Source organism: Papio anubis, chromosome 5, assembly GCF_008728515.1.
Source record: "Papio anubis isolate 15944 chromosome 5, Panubis1.0, whole genome shotgun sequence".
Classification (NCBI taxonomy): domain Eukaryota; kingdom Metazoa; phylum Chordata; class Mammalia; order Primates; family Cercopithecidae; genus Papio; species Papio anubis.
In genome coordinates this window covers 144,145,446-144,163,810 of record NC_044980.1, presented here as the reverse complement: position 1 = coordinate 144,163,810, position 18,365 = coordinate 144,145,446, and the positions used below count along the sequence as shown (strand labels likewise).

The window sequence follows — 18,365 nt, the reverse complement described above, 5'->3', positions numbered from 1 at the left end:
TCCCAGATGCTAGTAAGTGGACATCTGCTCCGTCCACTCTACATGCTAGTAAGTGGGCATCTGCTCCATCCCCTCTACATGCGAGTAAGTGGACATCTGCTCCATCCACTCTACATGCTAGTAAGTGGACATCTTCTCCATCCACTCTACATGCTAGTAAGTGGACATCTGCTCCCTCCACTCTACATGCGAGTAAGTGGACATCTGCTCCATCCACTCTACATGCTAGTAAGTGGACATCTGCTCCATCCACTCCACATGCTAGTAAGTGGACATCTGCTCCATCCACTCTACATGCTAGTCAGTGGACATCTGCTCCATCCCCTCTACATGCTAGTAAGTGGACATCTGCTCCCTCCATCCCACATGCTAGTTAGTGTACATCTTCTCTATCCACTCTAAATGCCAGTAAGTGGACATTTGCTCTGTCCATCCCACATGCTAGTAAGTGGACGTCTGCTCCGTCCACTCTACATGCTAGTAAGTCCAGTCCTAGAATGTCACAGACTCTTCAGTTGAAAGAAAACTTAAAATTTTGTCTAGTCCAACCTTCTACCCAACAATCTAACTTCATCTACAACTTCCCCGAAATAATCGCCCAGAGACAATTACCTGCAGTGACAGGGAGCTCTGCGCTCAGTATTCTAATACAGGAGACCACTAATTCTTTGAAAGTTTTTACATTTACCAAACACCCTTCCCTTATGGCACTTTCATCTATTGGTCCCAGTTGTAGTCTCCAGAATATTACAAAATAAATGGAATCCCTTTTTCTTACACTGCCTTTGGCACAGAGACAGCTCTGAGCACTTCGAACTGCCACAAGAGGAGGCTGAATGAACAGCTACAGGCCTTAAAGGGAAAACAAGGACTCCAGAGCAGGCAAATATAAATGATACAATCAGAAAACAAAGGGAGAGGCTTAATGCTGTTATCAGCACTGCCTCTGCTGCACGTAGCCTCCATCCCCAGACAAACACAATGTGAAGGACAGAGCCTTTTGTGTCCCTTTCTACTTGACTTCAAGAACATCTTTAAAGAAAACATGTTCTAAATGTACAAGTAAGTTAATTACTGTAAACGAGGCTCTAGACAAGAGTCAGAAGAGGGCCCTCATCATGTTTAAAATAATAAAAGACAGTTAAAAATCATTTTCAGTTGTTAGTATTTAGCTTAGACATAATACAGTGATAGGAAGAAAGAGAAGGAGGATTTAAGGAGGATTTTATGGCAACAGAGGAATAAGCAGAGAAAACTGCTTTCTAGACAACAGTTAAGTCTTGTTGCAAGGCTGATACTCAGTGTATACAGGGGGTAAAATCTCTCTGAATAAAAAACCAAACAGACCCTGGTCAGTGGCACTGGCTCACATGCCTGTGATCCCAATACTTTGGGAGGCCAAGGTGGGAGGATCACTTGAGCCCAGGAGTTTGAGATCAGCCTGGGCAGCATAGTGAGACCTCATCTCTACTGAAAAACAAACAAAAACACAAACCTAGAAGGATGCACAGCATCCAGATCACAGCAGAAGGGGCCCTTAAGGATTCAATTCCATCACTGTCTAGACTGAGAAACCTAAACAGGAGTCACCTAAGGTTGCCAGGTAAGCGGCAGAGCTAGAACAAAATGTCCTGATTCCCCAATCTCTGTTCTGCCCATTGCACCATGATGCTATCTTCAGCAAAATTCAAATAACTGCAAAACATCCATCCAAATAAGCAATCCCAAATCTGACAAGTTACAGAAAAAATAAAGCAAAGGTCTTTCTATTCTTCAAGTTAATGTTAGGACTCTCCACAACCTCGGCTCAGCCACCTATCCTCCCAGGAGCACACTCCGATTAATATTTCATATTTTGGTGTGACTTACACAGAATGCAGGACGGTTAGAAACCAAACCTACAGAAGGATGAGTTTGCAGAAAAATAATGAACAAACAGGGAACCACACCCAGAGCCAATTCAACCCCAGCGGTGGAAAATGCAGACAGCTAAAAAGGGAGAGGACTAACAAGAGAAAGGGACAGAAAGGAGTGCCTTTTCATATGTCAAGTTTCCCGCAGGAGGCAGCGTGGTGAAAAGCAAACAGCTGCTGAAGCTTAGGAACATTTGCATTCTAATCGCGGGTCTCCGATTAACTCTCTGGATGACCTTAGGCAAGCCCTTACCCCTTCCTGGAGTAAAGGCTCAGTTTCTCCAACTGTCCTAGGAGGGAGCTGCACCAGACGACTTCCCAGGGTCCTTGCAGTTCTGAGCCAAAGACCCATTATTAGCCTGTCCCGAGCAGGGCTCCCGCAGCGGGCAAGACATTTACTGGAAACAGCTGGGGCCCTTTGCGAAGCGTGAAAGACGCCCCAGATGGTCGTTTGGGTTGTCTTCACCATCTACCCCAGTTTCCGCCACCTGTCAAACAGGACGGTGAGATCCCAACCCCACGAGGTCAAGGGAGATAGCGCGAGGGACAAGGGATCTCCACAATTCGCCCAATTCACAGAGGGGTGCCAGCGTCGTACCGCAGCTGCGGCCCGGGGACACCGAGGAGTCGCGGACCCGCAGCCCGGGCGGGTCCAGTGCCTGACCTGGAGCATCTGCCACGCCGGGAGGAAGGCGAGGTGGGTTCTGCCCAAGGCGGCTAGCGCCGCCAGCCGGAGCTCGTCAGTGGAGGAACTCACTGCTCGGGTTCTGGCCCCAGCTCAGGCTCCGGCTTTGGCTTCAGCACAGCCCACCCTTCCCGGCTTCAGTGTCAGCCCCTAGCCATCCTCCTTTGCTGCCCGGGCAGCCGCTTCCGGGCCTCGTCACGTGATCCCACCGCCCACGCCAGAGGCCTAGGTCACGTGCTCCCTTGCGCGGCCGCACCTTTTTTTCTCACTGAGCTCCGGAGCTCTGCTCCACAGCACCACCTGGCGACCTATTACTGCAACTGCTGGGAGGACTATGTTCCGGCCTGCTGGGGACTGCAAGTAGGAATTGAACGCGGCATTGATCTTGGGCATGGGACAGAGTCCAGTCGAAGAGCACTGTCCCTTGAGTTGTGGGTTTGTGAAATATTGCTAATTTTTACACTGGCTGTATTTTCTTTTACACATCTCGATGAGTTTGTATTGCTTTATAATAAGAAATATGCATATCTTTTTAAAAAAAATCTTCCAGTCAATTTTTCAGAAGCATACGCAAACTCTCATCTGTGGTTGCTACTGGAAATGGAACTGTGGGGTAGGGCAACGTTATCTTTTAATACATTAAAATTTTTAAAGTAACATTTTTAAATGGATGGCAACATTTTAGTATCGTATTATCTAGGCTTCTCCTTTTACCTCCTTGTTACAGATTTTTCCTTTAACAATTATGTAACAAATAGGCTTCAAGTCAAAAACTGTCACAAGAGACAGAGAAGATCATTGTTTAATGATAAAGGGGTCAATTCATCAAGAAGACACAATTGTAAATATATATGCATGCAAAATTGGAGCACCTAAATACATACAACTAATATTAATGGCCATGAAGGGAGAAATAGATAGCAACACAATAGTAGGAAAGTCAATATCCCACTTTCAACAATGGATAGAGCAACTAGAGAGAAAATAAGAAAATAATGAACTTGAATTGCACTTTAAACCAAATGAACCTAACAGATATATACAGAACTTTCCATCCAACAGAAACACAATGCACATTTTTTTCTCTGACACACTTGGAACTTCTCTAGAATAGACCATATGCTAGTCCAAAAAACAAGCCTTAAATTTAAGAAGATTGAAATCATATTAATATTCTTTCAGATCATAATAATATGAAGCTAGAAATCAATGACAGGAGGAATCTTGGAAAATTCACAAATATGTGGAAATTAAGCAACACGCTGCTTCTTTTTTTTTTTCTTTGAGATGAAGTTGCACTCTTGTTTCCCTGTCTGGAGTGCAATGGTGTAATCTTGGCTCACTGCAACCTCTGCCTTCCGGATTCAAGCGATTCTCCTGTCTCAGCCTCCCAAGTAGCTGGGATTACAGGCATGTGCCACCATGCCCTACTAATTTTGTATTTTTAGTAGAGACGAGGTTTCACCGTGTTGGTCAGGCTGGTCTCAAACTCCTGACCTCAGGTGATCTGCCCACCTCGGCCTCCCAAAGTGCTGGGATTATAGGTGTGAGCCACCGCACCTGGTCCCATGCTTCTAAACAATCAATGGATCAAAAATGAAATCAAAAGGGAAATTTTAAAAATATTTTCAGACAATTGACAATGGAAACATAACATACCAAAGCTTATGGAATGCAGCAAAAGTAGTTCTAAGAGAGAAGTTTATAGCAATAAATGCCTACATTAAAAAAGAAGAAAGATAGCAATTAAATAGTTTAACATTACACCTCAGGAAACTGGAAAAAGAAGAGCTCACAAAACCCAAAGTTAAAAGAAGAAATAAAGAGCAGAACAGAAATAAATAGACAACAGAAAAAAAAAAAAAAAAACAGACAAAATCAATAAAACTAGAGTTGATTTTTTGGAAAAAATAAAATTGACATACCCTTTGCTAGTCTAAGAAAAAAAGAAGACTCTAATAAAATTAAAAAATGAATGTGGAGACACTATAACAGATGCTTCAGCAATAAAAAGAATCATATGGGGCTACTATGACAATTATTTGCCAACAAATTGGATGACCCAGAGGAAATGGAGAAATCCCTAGAAAAATACAACCTACCAAGATTGAAATCAAGAAGAAATGGAAAGCCTGAACAGACTAATAACAAATAAAGAGATAATAACAAATATTGAAGATAAGACAGGGACTATTTGACTTTCTAGTTTTCTGTTTAAACTTCCCAGCAAGACCAGGTGGCTTCACAGCTGACTTCTACCAAACATTCAAAGAAGAATGTTTGTTACTAAACTCTTCCAAAAAATGGAGCTAGAGGGAATACTTCCAGACACATTTTATGAGGCCAGCATCACCTTGATACCTAAGCCAGAGAAAGACACCACAAGAAAAGAAAATTACAGGTTGATTTCGCTAAAGCACATTGATACAAAAATCCTCGATAAAATATTTGCAAAGAGAATTCAACAGCAATCAAAAAAATTATATATCATAACCAAGTGGGATTTATCCCTGGCATGCAAGGCTAGTTTAACATACACTAATCAAGCAATATAATACATCATATTAACCGAATGAAAAATGAAAACCACAAGGTTATCTCAATTGACCTGGTAACAGCATTTGACAAAGTCCAACGTCCTTTCCTTCCCTAACCCCCACCCCAACATACCTTCTTGATAAAAAATAAATAAATAAAACTCTCAATAGTTTAGGTATAGAAAGAACATTCCTCAACATAATAAGGTCATTTATGAAAAACGCACAGTTAACATTTTAATTAATGGGGAAAAACTGAAAGCTTTTCCACCAAGATCCAGTACCAGGCAAGGATACCCACCCTCACCACTTCTATTCAACATAGTACTAGAAGTACTAGCAAGAGCAATCAGTCAAAAGAGCAAAAGAAAGAAAGGCATCCAAATCAGAAAGAAAAAAGTAAAATTATCTTTATCTGCAGATGACATGATCCTATATGTAGAAAACCTCAAAGAATAAAAAAAATACTGTTAAATTAATGAATTTAGTAAATTTCCAGAACATAAAAATCAACATACATGACTGGGCACAGTGGTTCGTATCTGTAATCCCAGCACTTTGGGAGGCCAGGGCAGCGGGTCACCTGAGGTCAGGAGTTCAAGACCAGCCTGGCCAACATGGTGAAACCCTGTCTCTACCAAAAATACAAAAGTTAGCCTGGCATGGTGGTGCATGCCTGTAGTCCCAGCTACTCAAAAGGGTGAGGCAGGAGAATCATCTGAACTTGGGAGGCGGAGGTTGCAGTGACCTGAGATTGCGCCACTCCAGCCTGGGTGACAGAGTGAGACTCCATCTCAAAAAAAAATTATAAAAATCAACAATATTTTTATACATAAATAATTACCTACCTAAAAAAGAAATTAAGAGAAAGATTTTATTTGTGATAGCATTAAAAAATACCTGATAATTTAACCAAGGACATGAATAGTGTGTACACTGAAAACTATAAAACAATGATTAAATAAATTGAAGAAGACACAAATAAATGAAAAGATACCCCATGCACATGGAACAGAACAATTAACATTGTGAAAATGTCCATATTACCCAAAGCAATATACAGATTCAATGCAATCCCTATCAAAATCCCAATCGCATTCTTTACTGAGATATAAGAAACCTAAAATTTGCATGAGAACACAAAAGACCCTGAATAGTCAAGACAATTCTGAGAAAGAAAAACAAACTGGATGCATCACACTTCCCGATCCAAAATTATATTGCAAAGATATAGTAATCCAAACAGTATAGTACTGGCACAAAAACAGATACGATAGACCAATGGAACACAATAGAGAGCCCAGAAATAAATTCAAACATATATGGTCAACTAATTTTAAAGAAGGGCATCAAGAGAACACAGTGGGGAAAAGACAGTGTCTTCAATAAATGGTGCTGAGAATACTGACTTTTATGTGAGAAAGAATGAAATTGGATGTTTATCTTAACACTGTGCACAAAAATCAACTCAAAGTGGATAAAAGACCTAAATGTAAGATCTGAAACTACAAAACTCCTAGAAGAGAACGTAGGGGAAAAGCTCCTGGACATTGGCCTTGGCAATGATTTTTTTCGATATCAGACCAAAAGATCAGATTACAAAAACAAAAATAAATAAATAGGACTACATCAAACTAAGAAGCTTCTGCACAGCAAAGGAAGCAATCAACAAAGTGTAACGGCAGCTTATGAATTGAAAAACATATGCAAACCCTATGTCTAATAAGGGCTTAATATCCAAAATTTATCAAAAACTCATATAACTCAGCAATAGAAAAACAACCCAATTTAAAAATGGGCAAAGGACCTGAATAAACATTTCTCCAAAGAAGAAATAAAATGCTCAGCGAGTATATGAAAAAGTGTTCAACGTCATTAATCATCAAGGAGATGCAAATCAAAACCATTATTAGATACCAACTCATATGTGTTAGGTTGGCTATTATCAAAAAGTCAAAAGACAACAAATATTGGTGAGGATGTCGAGAAAAGGGAATTCTAGTACACTCTTGGTGGGATAGAAAACACTATAAAGGTTTCTAAAGAAGTTAAAAGTAAAACTACCACATAACCCAGCAATCCCCTTTCTGGGCAAATACTCAAAGGAAATGAAATCATCACCCCATAAAGATATCTGCACCTCCATATTCATTGTAGCTTTATTCACAATAGCCAAGATATAGAAACAATCTAAGTGTCTGTTGACAGCAGAATGAATAAAGAAACTGTGGTATATATACAAACATTTTTCTAAAAAAAGAAGGGAGTCCTGACATTTGCCACAACATGGATGAAACTGTAGGACATTATGCTAAGTGAAATAAACCAGACAGAGAAAGAAAAAATATTGCATGATCTCATTTATATGTGGAATACATTTTATATCTCATTTATATGTGGAATCTCATTTATATGTCAAATACACAGAGACAGGGTATCAAACAGTGGTGACCAGGGCCCAGGAGGGTTGGAGGAAAGAAATGGACAAGTGCAGCTGAGAGGATACAGAGTAGCAGATATGTAGGATCCCCAAGTCTAGAGATCAAAGGGACAACATGAGGACTATAGGTTATACAATTGTACTGTACAAAGAGTACAACAGAGGTTGCTAGTAGCTGAGCAGGTAGAGGGAAAGGATAGGGAGAGATTTGTTAAAGGATACAAAATTACAGCTAGCTAGGAATCAGTTCTATAGTGCTGTAGGATGAGCATAGGTAACAATAATACAGAATGTATTTTCACATAGCTAGAAGAGGGGTTTTGAATGTTCTGAACACAAAGAAATAAGTGTTTGAGATGATGGATATGTTAATTACCCTGATGTAATCACTGTGCATTGTATACATCACTGTGTACCTCATAAATATGTATAGTTATGTCAATTAAAAATAAATTTTTAAAAATAAAAAAATTGCACTGTATTTCAAATTCCTGTGAAATGAGTAAATTTTAGCTGCTCTTGCCACAAAAAAAGAAACTCCAAATAATGGGTAGCTATGTGAAATGATGGAGACAACAATTCATTTCACTATAGTTACGATTTTACTATCTCTATTTATCCCATAACATCATGTTGTAAATGCTAAATATACACAAAAACACTTATTTGAAAAATAATTTTAAAACAAAAATTATGACTCAACTAAAAAAATTATTAATGCAGCTACAAAATGGATAAATATCAAAATAATTATACATGGATAAATCATAAAATATGCTAAGCAAAAGACAGGAAAAATATTTCATTTATATAATATTCTAGAAAATACAAAATAATATAGAGTAACAGAAAACACACATCAGTCATTGCCTAGGAATGCAGATGAGGGACAGGAGAGAGGGTGATTATAAAGGGGCATGAGGAAATTTTCGAGGGGACAAATTTGTTCACCAGCTTGATTGTGGTGATAATTTCACAGGTGAATATGTATGTTGAAATTTATCAAGTTACTGCTTTAAATATGTGCAGTTTATTGTATGTAATTTATACTTCAATAAAGCCATTAAGATATTCAATAAAAAATTATATAAGTAATAGGTTAATATATTCTTAGAAGTTAGACAATATACAAATTGAAAATCCCCTTTCCCCAAATTCACTCCCCTTTCCAAAAGTTTACAAGTACCAGCATGTGTGTATTGTTCTCCAAACCCTATATTATACTATTATAGAAATATGTATCTATGTATAGAAAGGTACAGATTTATGGTGTTTAAATTTAAAATCATAAATACCGGTACTTATTGTTTTGCTTAAGACTTTTACTCTTCACAATTTTCTCATTTCTCCCCCTTCTAACCCCACCTGTCTCCTCCACTTTCAATATGTGCAGAACTGTTTTTTCATAGGTCTTCTTAGAAGCTCTGATGTATATTAACATAGTCACATTAAATACAACCTCTTGCTTATAGCACATACTATTAAAATCTTTGCCTTAGAGTATGCACTCCATTTTTCTTGTCTTTTGTTTCGTTTTTTTAGAAATGAGGTCTTGCTATGTTGCCCAGCTTGGAGTGATCATGGCAAACTACAGCCTCAAACTTCTGGGCTGAAGTGATCTCCCACCTCAGCCTCCCGAGTAGTTGGGACTACAGGTGTGTGCCACTGCACCTCGCTAGCATGCATTCTGTTCTAACCATTGTGCCAGTGCTTCTCAAAGTGTGGTCCCTAGACCAGCAGTGTCAGCATCACTTGGGAACTTGCAGAAATGCAAATTCTAGGTCCTACTCTACACCTAATGCATCAGAAACCCTGGGTTATTGGGGGACAGCAATCTGCATTTTGACAAGCCGTCTAGGAGAGTCTGATGCTCTCTCATGCTGTAGAACCACTGCCCTAAAGGACAAGCTTCTGGCAGGACTTGCTTCAGTCATGTGCTAACATGTTGTGTGGCCAGCCCCTGGTAGTGACTTATTTCTGCTGAGTGGTAAAAAGTAATTTGAAGGTTTTTTCCCCCTTACTTCCCAGCTGGGTGACCTGGGCAAGATTTTTGATCTCCATTTGGTTTCATCATCGGGAAAGTGAGATTGAAAACCCTCCTTGGTTCTGCCTCCCTCCCTGGGTTACTGGAAAATTAGATGAGATCAGGCACCAAAGTTTCTATACATAACATGAGGGGTTATGCTGCTGAGAGATTTTAGGGAAATTAATCCTTTTGCATTCAATAATCTTGAGGAATGTAACTTCCCTTTTTTTTTTTTTTTTTAATCACTCTACCCATCCCAAGCCTCCAAGGGTACCATCCCCTGAGATGTCACATGAACCCTACCCAGTGTCCTCTTTCCCTCTCCTTCTCTCTTTTTGAGACCCCTTGGGTCCCTGATCCATCCTCCTGAACATTCTGTGACTGATCGCACTACTGTCCAGCCTCTCTCTGTTAAGAGCACTGCCCCCTACAGTTGCTTCTAGCTCTAAAATTCTCAGGTTTTGTATCTTAAAAAAATAAATAAAAATAAAGAATCATGTGCTTACAATGTGCCAGGAACTGTGCTAGTTTCTTGATGATTGAGTCAATCCTCATGGCAGCCCTATGAGGCATATAGGAGATGCTGTAGGTACCCTTCCTGTACCTCCTTTACCAGAGCTGGAGCCCTATCCCCTAGCTGCGGTGAGTGTTGCCTGCTACACCGTAAAGCTTGCTACACTGTTATTGCCACACAGTGGACACTTCAGCTGGGATACAAAAGGCCCACCTACTTTTGTCACTATACAGACAGCAGTGCTGTTATTCACACTCATGGAACTCCTATGGGTGGTCTGGGTAATTCTTTGCTGTGTTATAGGCATTCATCAGCATTATGATTTCAATATTTGGCAATCCGATCACAACAAAATTCAAGAATTCATTAAGTGGCACAAGTGCTGAAAATGAATTTGAAAATTCCTTAACTTTGAAATGGAAATTAGAAAAAATAAAATTGCTCTAAAGAAGGCCAAACACCATCAGGATATGACATGTTGGTGACTTAGGAGGGTATATCTTATAAAGTAAATTAGCACTGGAGTGGAACAGATGAAAAACAGCCACTGAAGCAAGAAAACATCAGCTCAAGTACATAGGAAAAGTGCCGGGGCCACATCAACACAACTGGAATGTACCTCAGGCCATGCTATTACTTTAAACATTTATTTTTCTTTTTTCTTTTTCTTTTTCTTTTTCTTTCTTTCTTTTTTTTTTTTTTTTTTTTCCTGAGATGGAGTCTCACTCTGTTGCCCAGGCTGGAATGCAGTGACATGATCTCAGCTCACTGCCACCTCCACCTACCAAGTTCAAGCAATTCTCCTGCTTCAGCCGCCTGAGTAGCTGGGACTACAGGCACACACCACCATGCCTGGCTAATTTTTGTATTTTTAGTAGAGATGGGATTGCACCATGTTGGCCAGGATGGTCTTGATCTCCTGACCTCATGATCTGTCCACCTCGGCTTCCCAAAGTGCTGGGATTACAGGCATGAGCCACCACGTCTGGCATGTTCTACACATTTCTTATTGTGATTTTTTGATGATTTGAAAGGAGGTAATTATGATATAATATGGTTTGGCTTTGTGTCCCCACCCAAATCTCATCTCGAATTGTAAGCCCCAAGGGAGGGGCCTGGGTGGCAGTTGATTGGGTCATTAGTGGTTTCTCCCATGATGTTCCAGTGATACTGAGGGAGTTCTCAGATCTGATGGTTTAAAAGTGGCAGCTTCCCCTACACACACTCTCTCTCTCCTGCTGCCATGTAAGACATGCCTGCTTCCCCCTTCACCTTCTGCTATGACTAAGTTTCCTGAGGCTTCCCAGTCACGTGGAACTGTGAATCAATTAAACCTCCTTTCTTTATAAATTACCCAGCCTCAGGTAGTATAGCAGTGTGAGAACAAACTAATACAATGTGAGAATGAACTAATACCCAATAAAACATTATGTCAATTGTATTTTTGTGGTAAATGAAATATGTTTAAAGAAAAAACAATGTGACAGAGGTAATAGATGCATGCACTCTGAGGATTCAGAAAAAAATGTTGCAAGTAATTCAAGATCCCATCCTGTGATTAAACAGGACTGCTCTGCCACCAATGTCAGGACTCTAGTGCCTGGGAGAATGCATGAGAGATGATGAATTTTGCAGGGACAGAGACCTGCAGAGTATATGTCAAAGGATGCCAGAGAGCACCTCTGCCTGGCAATCTGCAGGCAGGATCACAGTGACAGGAGTGTCAGAGCACATGTATGAGACGCAGGTATACTCCTCTTCTTGGAACAAAATGCTGCTCACACAGGAGCTCATCAAAAGAACAGGCTTTAAACACATTATATTGCTTTACCATGAGGAAGACTTTCCCAAACATGTGCAGTGACCAATGGGGTACCACAAATGAGTCATAGGGGGTGCTGAGTGTCAGGTGGGTCCTAAGGTAGCTAGAGCACCTGAGGTGATTTTTAAAAAAATCTCTAGTTAAGAACAGCCTGTTCTTTGATCTCAAGGACCTCCAAAATGTTATTTCCTTCATGTTATGATGTGAAAAAGATTGGGAAGCACTGGATAAGTAGGGTGTTCATATAATTTATTTGTTCAAGTGGAGACACTTTTGAGAATAAAAGGGGCTATGTTAACATTTCACCAGAACAACAGGCACACAGTGGAATTGTCCCAGGTAAAGTGGAATGTATGGTGTGGTAGGCAGAATCACAGCTCTCAAAGACATTAATTAATCTCGGGAACTTGTTACCTTAGATGGCAAAGGGGACTTTCCTGATGTGATGAAGTTAAGGATCTCAAGATGCGATGATTATCCTGGGTTATCTGGACGGTCCTAATATAATCACAAGGTTTTTTAATAGGAGGGAGGCAGGAGGATCAGAGAGGAGAGAAGTTTCTAGTCTACTGGCTTTAAAGATGGAAGAAGATGCCTATGAGCCAAGGAAATGCAGGAGGCCTCTAGAAGCTGGAAAAAACAAGGAAACAGATTCTTCCCTAGAGCCTCCAGAGAAACACAGCTCTGTCGCACCTTGATTTTAGGACCTCTGACTTCTAGAACTATGAAAGAACACATTTGCATTGTTCTAATCTACTAAATTTGTGGTAATTTGCTATAGCAGCAACAGGAAATGAATATTATTTATAATCTAAAAGAAGTTTAGTTTTATATTTATATCATTATTAAAATTATGAAGGTAAGCAATAAAGAACTAAAACAGTAAAATAATTATATCAAGAAGTAAAGTAGGGGAGTTTAAGAGGTACAAATTTTCATCTAATATAATGTTGGTCAATTGAGAAATATCATTATATTGTATAGAGAAATGAAGGACTAAAGAACTAAAACAAACCACTGATTTTACTACACTTGATCTTAGCCAAAAGACTAAGAAGTGATCAAATCACTGATTAAAACACAGAAAGACAGTCCTAAAAAGAACAGCTTTAGATAGAGTAAGTCAGATAAGGAGACTATAGCTTTTCATTGTAAATCCTTCAGTTAAAATAAATCATAGTTTAACCATAAGCATTTTTTTTTAATGTGAATATTAATTGTTAAAGTAAGATTGTGTTAGGGGACAACTTCAAGAGCTTATTGGGCTCAGGTTCTCCAAAGCTGTATCCCCTTTCTACCTAAAACGTGTTCACAGCTTCCACCCAACTCAGAGCCTCCCCTAAACTCTTACTCAGCCAGAAGCTTCCTTGCTGTCAGTCTTGGCACAAGATAGGGCCAACTGGTAGATCCTTCTGAAATAAGGCAGGAAAAGACACCATTGAATGAGGAATAGTTCCAGGGTTGGGCCCAGGCAGGTTAAGAACTCTGGAGGAAACCCCCAAAGCACCCTCTATGGGGTAGGCAGACCTCAGGGTTACCTCACAATGGGAACAAAGGGCCTGGAAGTGCTTGGATGAGAGGAACACCACCCATCGCCAGTGAAAAAGTGATGACATAGGAGCCAAAAAAAAAAAAAAAAAAATGCTGAGACCAGCCCTGCCACTTACTAGCAGGTCCCCTTCAGTTTGGGCTTCTGTTTCTCACCAATGAAATGAATAGGAGAAGTTCAGCTCTCAGATCTTGCAACTCTGAGAGTCCTCCTTTTCCCGGCTTCAGCTACATTTCTCCTACCAAATGTGACCGGATAGGTCCCAGGACATATATATATCATTATATATGAGACTGTGGCTTTAGGGTTTAGAATTTCTTTGAGATGGTCTATGGCGATTCGTTCATTTTACTCATGGGAAACTGAGCCTCAGAAAGACAGAGGCATTTGTTCAAAGTCACACTTTATAACCAGCATGAGAATCTGTGGGTTCTCCCGTGATCGCTCACATAGACCCTAGGATTCCTTGGTCACAATTTGCCATAAGGTTGTGTGAGAATCTGTGACCCCTCACTTAGACCCTTGGAGTCCTTGATCATGATTTGCATAGGAAGGTGCAGAATGGTGGATATGGTGGGGTGGCCCTCAACGTCCATTCCAACCTCCCTTCAATCTGCCTTTCAGTACTGTAGAGACAGGAAAGAGTAGAATACATACTGTATTATCTCATTGATATAAAGTTCGAGAGCAGGCAAAACTAATTTCTGGTGATAAAAATCTAGACAGTGGTTATTGGGTATGTGAGGGAGGTGATGTTTGACTGCAAACAAGCAAAAAGAAACTTTCTGGGTAAGTTGTACCAGTGTATTCATTTGTCAAAACTCATTCAACCATACACTTAAGATCTGTGCATTTTATTGTATATAAACTATACTTTAAAAATTTCAGGTAACTACCTTAGAGGGATGTTGTTAAGATGAATTCATATATTGCCTATTACATAGTAGGTGCTCAATAAACAGTAGTAGCAGGGGCAGTAGTAATAATTATTGATATTAATATTAATATATTGGCTTTCTTTTGGCAAAATTTGCCTGCTAAATCTTTCCTATCCCTTTTACTTTTAAACTCTCTGCATTCTTATGTTTTAGATATGTCTTTTATAAATATTACTTTGATATTTTAAAAATTATTCTATTTATATTTATTGTATTAATACAGATATATTTACAGTCATATTTACCTTGTTATTTTATTCTATAGCTTCCACCTATTATTTTTTTCCTCCTTTATTGAACTTCTTTTGGATTAATTTTCCCTTATTTTATTTTGCTTTATTCTTAATAATTTGGAACTTAAAGACTTTATTTCTATTCTCTAGCCATATCCTAATAATTTTAACATGTATAAATTAATGAAGTCTTAACAAAAAATTAAGCAATATCTTTAGTCACTGCAGAAAATATAGGGACTTAAAAAATCTCTATTCACTGCATTCCATTTTTTATAATAATAATGTCATGTATTTTAAGTTCATTTTTCTTATGCTCCATAATACTTTATTATTAGAATCAAAATTTACCCATACATTTACCTCTCTTGGGTTCTTTATTTCCTTTTGCATCTCAGATCTTCTTCTAAATATGGACTTTACATTTTCCTTTAGTGAAGGTCTCTCCAATTTCTTTTGTTTGAAAATGTCTTTATTTTGCACTTAACGGATAATTTATACCCTCTCAGCATATAGAGGTGATCATTCCAGTATCTTGTGGCTTCCACTGCTGTCGTTAAGAAAACAACTGACAGCCTGACTGCAAATCTTTCCTTTTCCTTTTGAAATTTCTTTCACACTGCAATCCTTTTGAATGTAATACTTTTCACCAATCTGGCTGACTTTAGATGCCTCTAATGTTCTGAAGTTTCACTATAAAGTGTCCAGATATGTGTATCCTTTATTTATGCTGCTTGGAATTCAACTGGGCCTCTTGAATCTGTGGGTTGGTGTCTTTCATCATTTCTGAACAATTCTCAGCCATTATCTTTTCAAGTATTTATTCTACCACATTCCCTCTAAACTTTCCTTCTAGGAGTCTGATTTGATGTTGCCTTAGTCAGTTTGGGCTGCTATAACATATTACCATAGCCTGGGTGGCTTAAACAACAAACGTTTATTTCTCACAGTTCTGGAGACTGAAAAGTCCAAGATCAAGCTGCCAGCTGATCTTGTGTCTGGTGACAGCTCACTTCTGGCTTCCATGTGGCTGTCTTCTCATCGTATCCTCACATAGCGAAGAGCAGAGAGGATGCAAACTCTCTCATGTTTCTTATTACAGAGCACTAATCCTAGTCATGAGGGCTCTACCTCATGACCTAATTACCTCCCAGAGATCCCTCTTTTTAATACCATCACACTGAGGGCTAGGATTTCAATACACAGTCCATAACAGATGTAGGATATATTTAGGTCTTTCATTGTGTTCTCCATTTTCCCTCACTTTTCTTTTAGTTTTTTCATCCCTTGCTCTCTGTAGATTATCTTATGAATACCTTTCCCAGATCTAGTTCTGATTCACTAATTCTCTCTTCACTGTGTATAATCGCCTATCAAGTCTATCCATTTCAACTAAAATTAACTCAAATAAATTTTTAAAACTCAAATTAATTTTCAGTTTTAAATTTCAACTACTATAATTCTATTTTCTAGAAGTTTTATTTAATTAACTTTCAATTTCACCTGATTACTCTTCAGAGTATCTTTCTCCTTGTACATATTTTCCAGTACATTTTTTTCTGTTTCTAAATATGTTAAAAAGAAGCCACTTTTCATTTGTATCATATATTTCTCTTTTGCAAAGTTCTTGTGCTCTATTTAAATTTTCTCTTGTTTTGCTGTTCCTTGGAATTTTACTTACAGAAATTCTTTGAGATCTGAAACGAAGGTGAGTTCCTCCTGAAAGACTTTGTATTTGCTTCTGCCAGCAGCTGGCAACTATCAGTCTAGGTTCTTGTGAACTACATTCTGGGCTGGAGGTACTTTGGACCACCACGGTAGATGAAGTGGACTGTGGAACTGAGTGAAGCTTGAATTCTCATTCCACATTTTAGCCACAATTTTACTCCATCCTCTGGGCACTAGGTTCAGGACAGTCACTATTTTTCCAAGTCCCTTGATTGGGAGGTAGGGAGGGAGTAGCGTGGGAGTGGGATATTGGTTTATTTCTAGTTCCCTCTTACTCTGAGGAAGAGGTCCTCAGCCCTGGAATTTGTCTCATGCCCCATAAGGCCATAATATTAAAGCTCACCTTCACTGGGTTGAGCAAATACCCATGGGAGTGAAGCTGTAGCTGCATTCCACTAAGGTCTCGGAGTTCCCGTCTTCACCTGGCTGAGTGAGTACTGAGAAATTCCTTGCTCTCTTGATTTCCCCTCAATATTATTAAGAATTTTTTAAAAATATGTTATTCAGGCCTGGGGCGGTGGCTCGGGCCTATAATCCCAGCACTTTGGCAGGCCAAAGCAGGCAGATCACCTGAGTTCAGGAGTTGGAGACCAGCCTGGACAACATGGTGAAACCCCGTCTCCACGAAAAACACACAAAAGAAAACAGCCAGATGTGGTGGTGGGTGCCTGTAATCCTAGCTACTTGGGAGGCTGAGGCAAGAGAATCTCTTGAACCTGAGAGGCAGAGGTTGCAGTGAGCCAATGCGCTGCCATTGCATTCCAGCCTGGGCAACAAGAGTGAAACTCCATCTCAAAAAAAAAAAAAAAAAAAAAAAAAATATATATATATATATATATATATATATGTTATTCAGAAGTTTTAGTTATATTCAGCAGCAAGGCCAACCTGGTTACCTAGCCTGTCATATTACCATGGTAATAATTATAATGAGCATTTTATTTTGAAAATTATAAACTGGAATCCCAGAATCACAATGCTTTATTGACTGTGTTCATTTTCTACCTGCATGTAACCAACTGCCACAAACTCAGTAGCTTAACAAAACACACATTTATTATCTCATCATTTCTTTAGGTTAGAAGTCTAGGTATGGCTTTCACTGGGTCCTCTGCTTAGGATTTCATAAGGCTGCAATTACAGTGTTTCCAGGCTGTATTCTGTCTGTAGAAGTGACTGGGGAAGCATTTTCTTCCGAGCTCATTCAAGTTCTTGGCAGTAATAGAACTAAGGGCTCGGGCTTCTTGCTGTCTGACTGCTTTTTGCTTCTACTCCTCGTATTCCTTGAAATGCGGCCTCCTCCATCTTCAAGCCAACGATGATACATCAAACCCTTCTCATGCTTCTGGTCTCTCTGATCTCCCTTTCTGCCCAGCCAGATAAAATTCTGCATTTAAAGAGTTCATCTGATTGAGTCAAGCCCACCTGGATAGCTTCCTAGCTTCCACATCTTAAGGTCAACTGACTTGAGACTTTAATGACATCTGCAAATTCCCTTCACGGGAGTACCTAGATTAGTATTTAATTGAATAACCAGGGGATAAGAGTTTCGGGGATCTGAAAGCAAGGGGGAGCAAGGATGCCTACCCCCTCCTGGCCCTGTGATATTAATATGAGGGGGTGAGGAAAAAAGACACTTCTCTCAGAGGCCTGCAAAGACAGCAGTGGCCTCACGGGGAGCCGCCTTTGAGTGGGAGCAAGAAGGTGGGGAAGACATTGCAATGCAAGTGATTTTCCTCGTTCTCAGGGAAAGCTTTGCTGACCGCCTTTGCAAGAGCAACTGCTTTTGTTACACACTCATGCCTCTTTTCATTTTCCTTCAATGTGCTTTATCACTGTTGAATTTTTAAAAGCGTATTTATGAGAAACTATGATTAACGTTCGTAATTTCCAAGTTCATCGCCTCCAGGGACTGCAGTATCTGGAACTGTTTGGTTCCCAGCACCCATCAAAGTGCCTGACCTGTGATACTCAGTCATT

At 39.5% G+C, this 18,365-nt stretch overlaps 1 protein-coding gene across 5 annotated transcripts in view; it reads right to left on the bottom strand.

Moving 5' to 3' along the window:
• Positions 1-13,473, bottom strand: part of SLC36A1 (solute carrier family 36 member 1) — a 61,491-nt gene extending 48,018 nt beyond the window's left edge. Inside the window, exon 1 of one of the 5 annotated variants that reach the window (XM_009209429.4) lies at positions 13,289-13,473. The gene's annotated coding sequence lies outside the window, so the exon portion shown is untranslated. Of the gene's footprint in view, positions 1-2,166; positions 2,806-13,288 lie in introns of those variants that run through there. The other 4 variants (XM_009209430.4, XM_003900394.5, XM_031666554.1 and 1 more) reach the window with 4 other exon arrangements.
• Between the last annotated feature and the right edge of the window lie 4,892 nt (positions 13,474-18,365).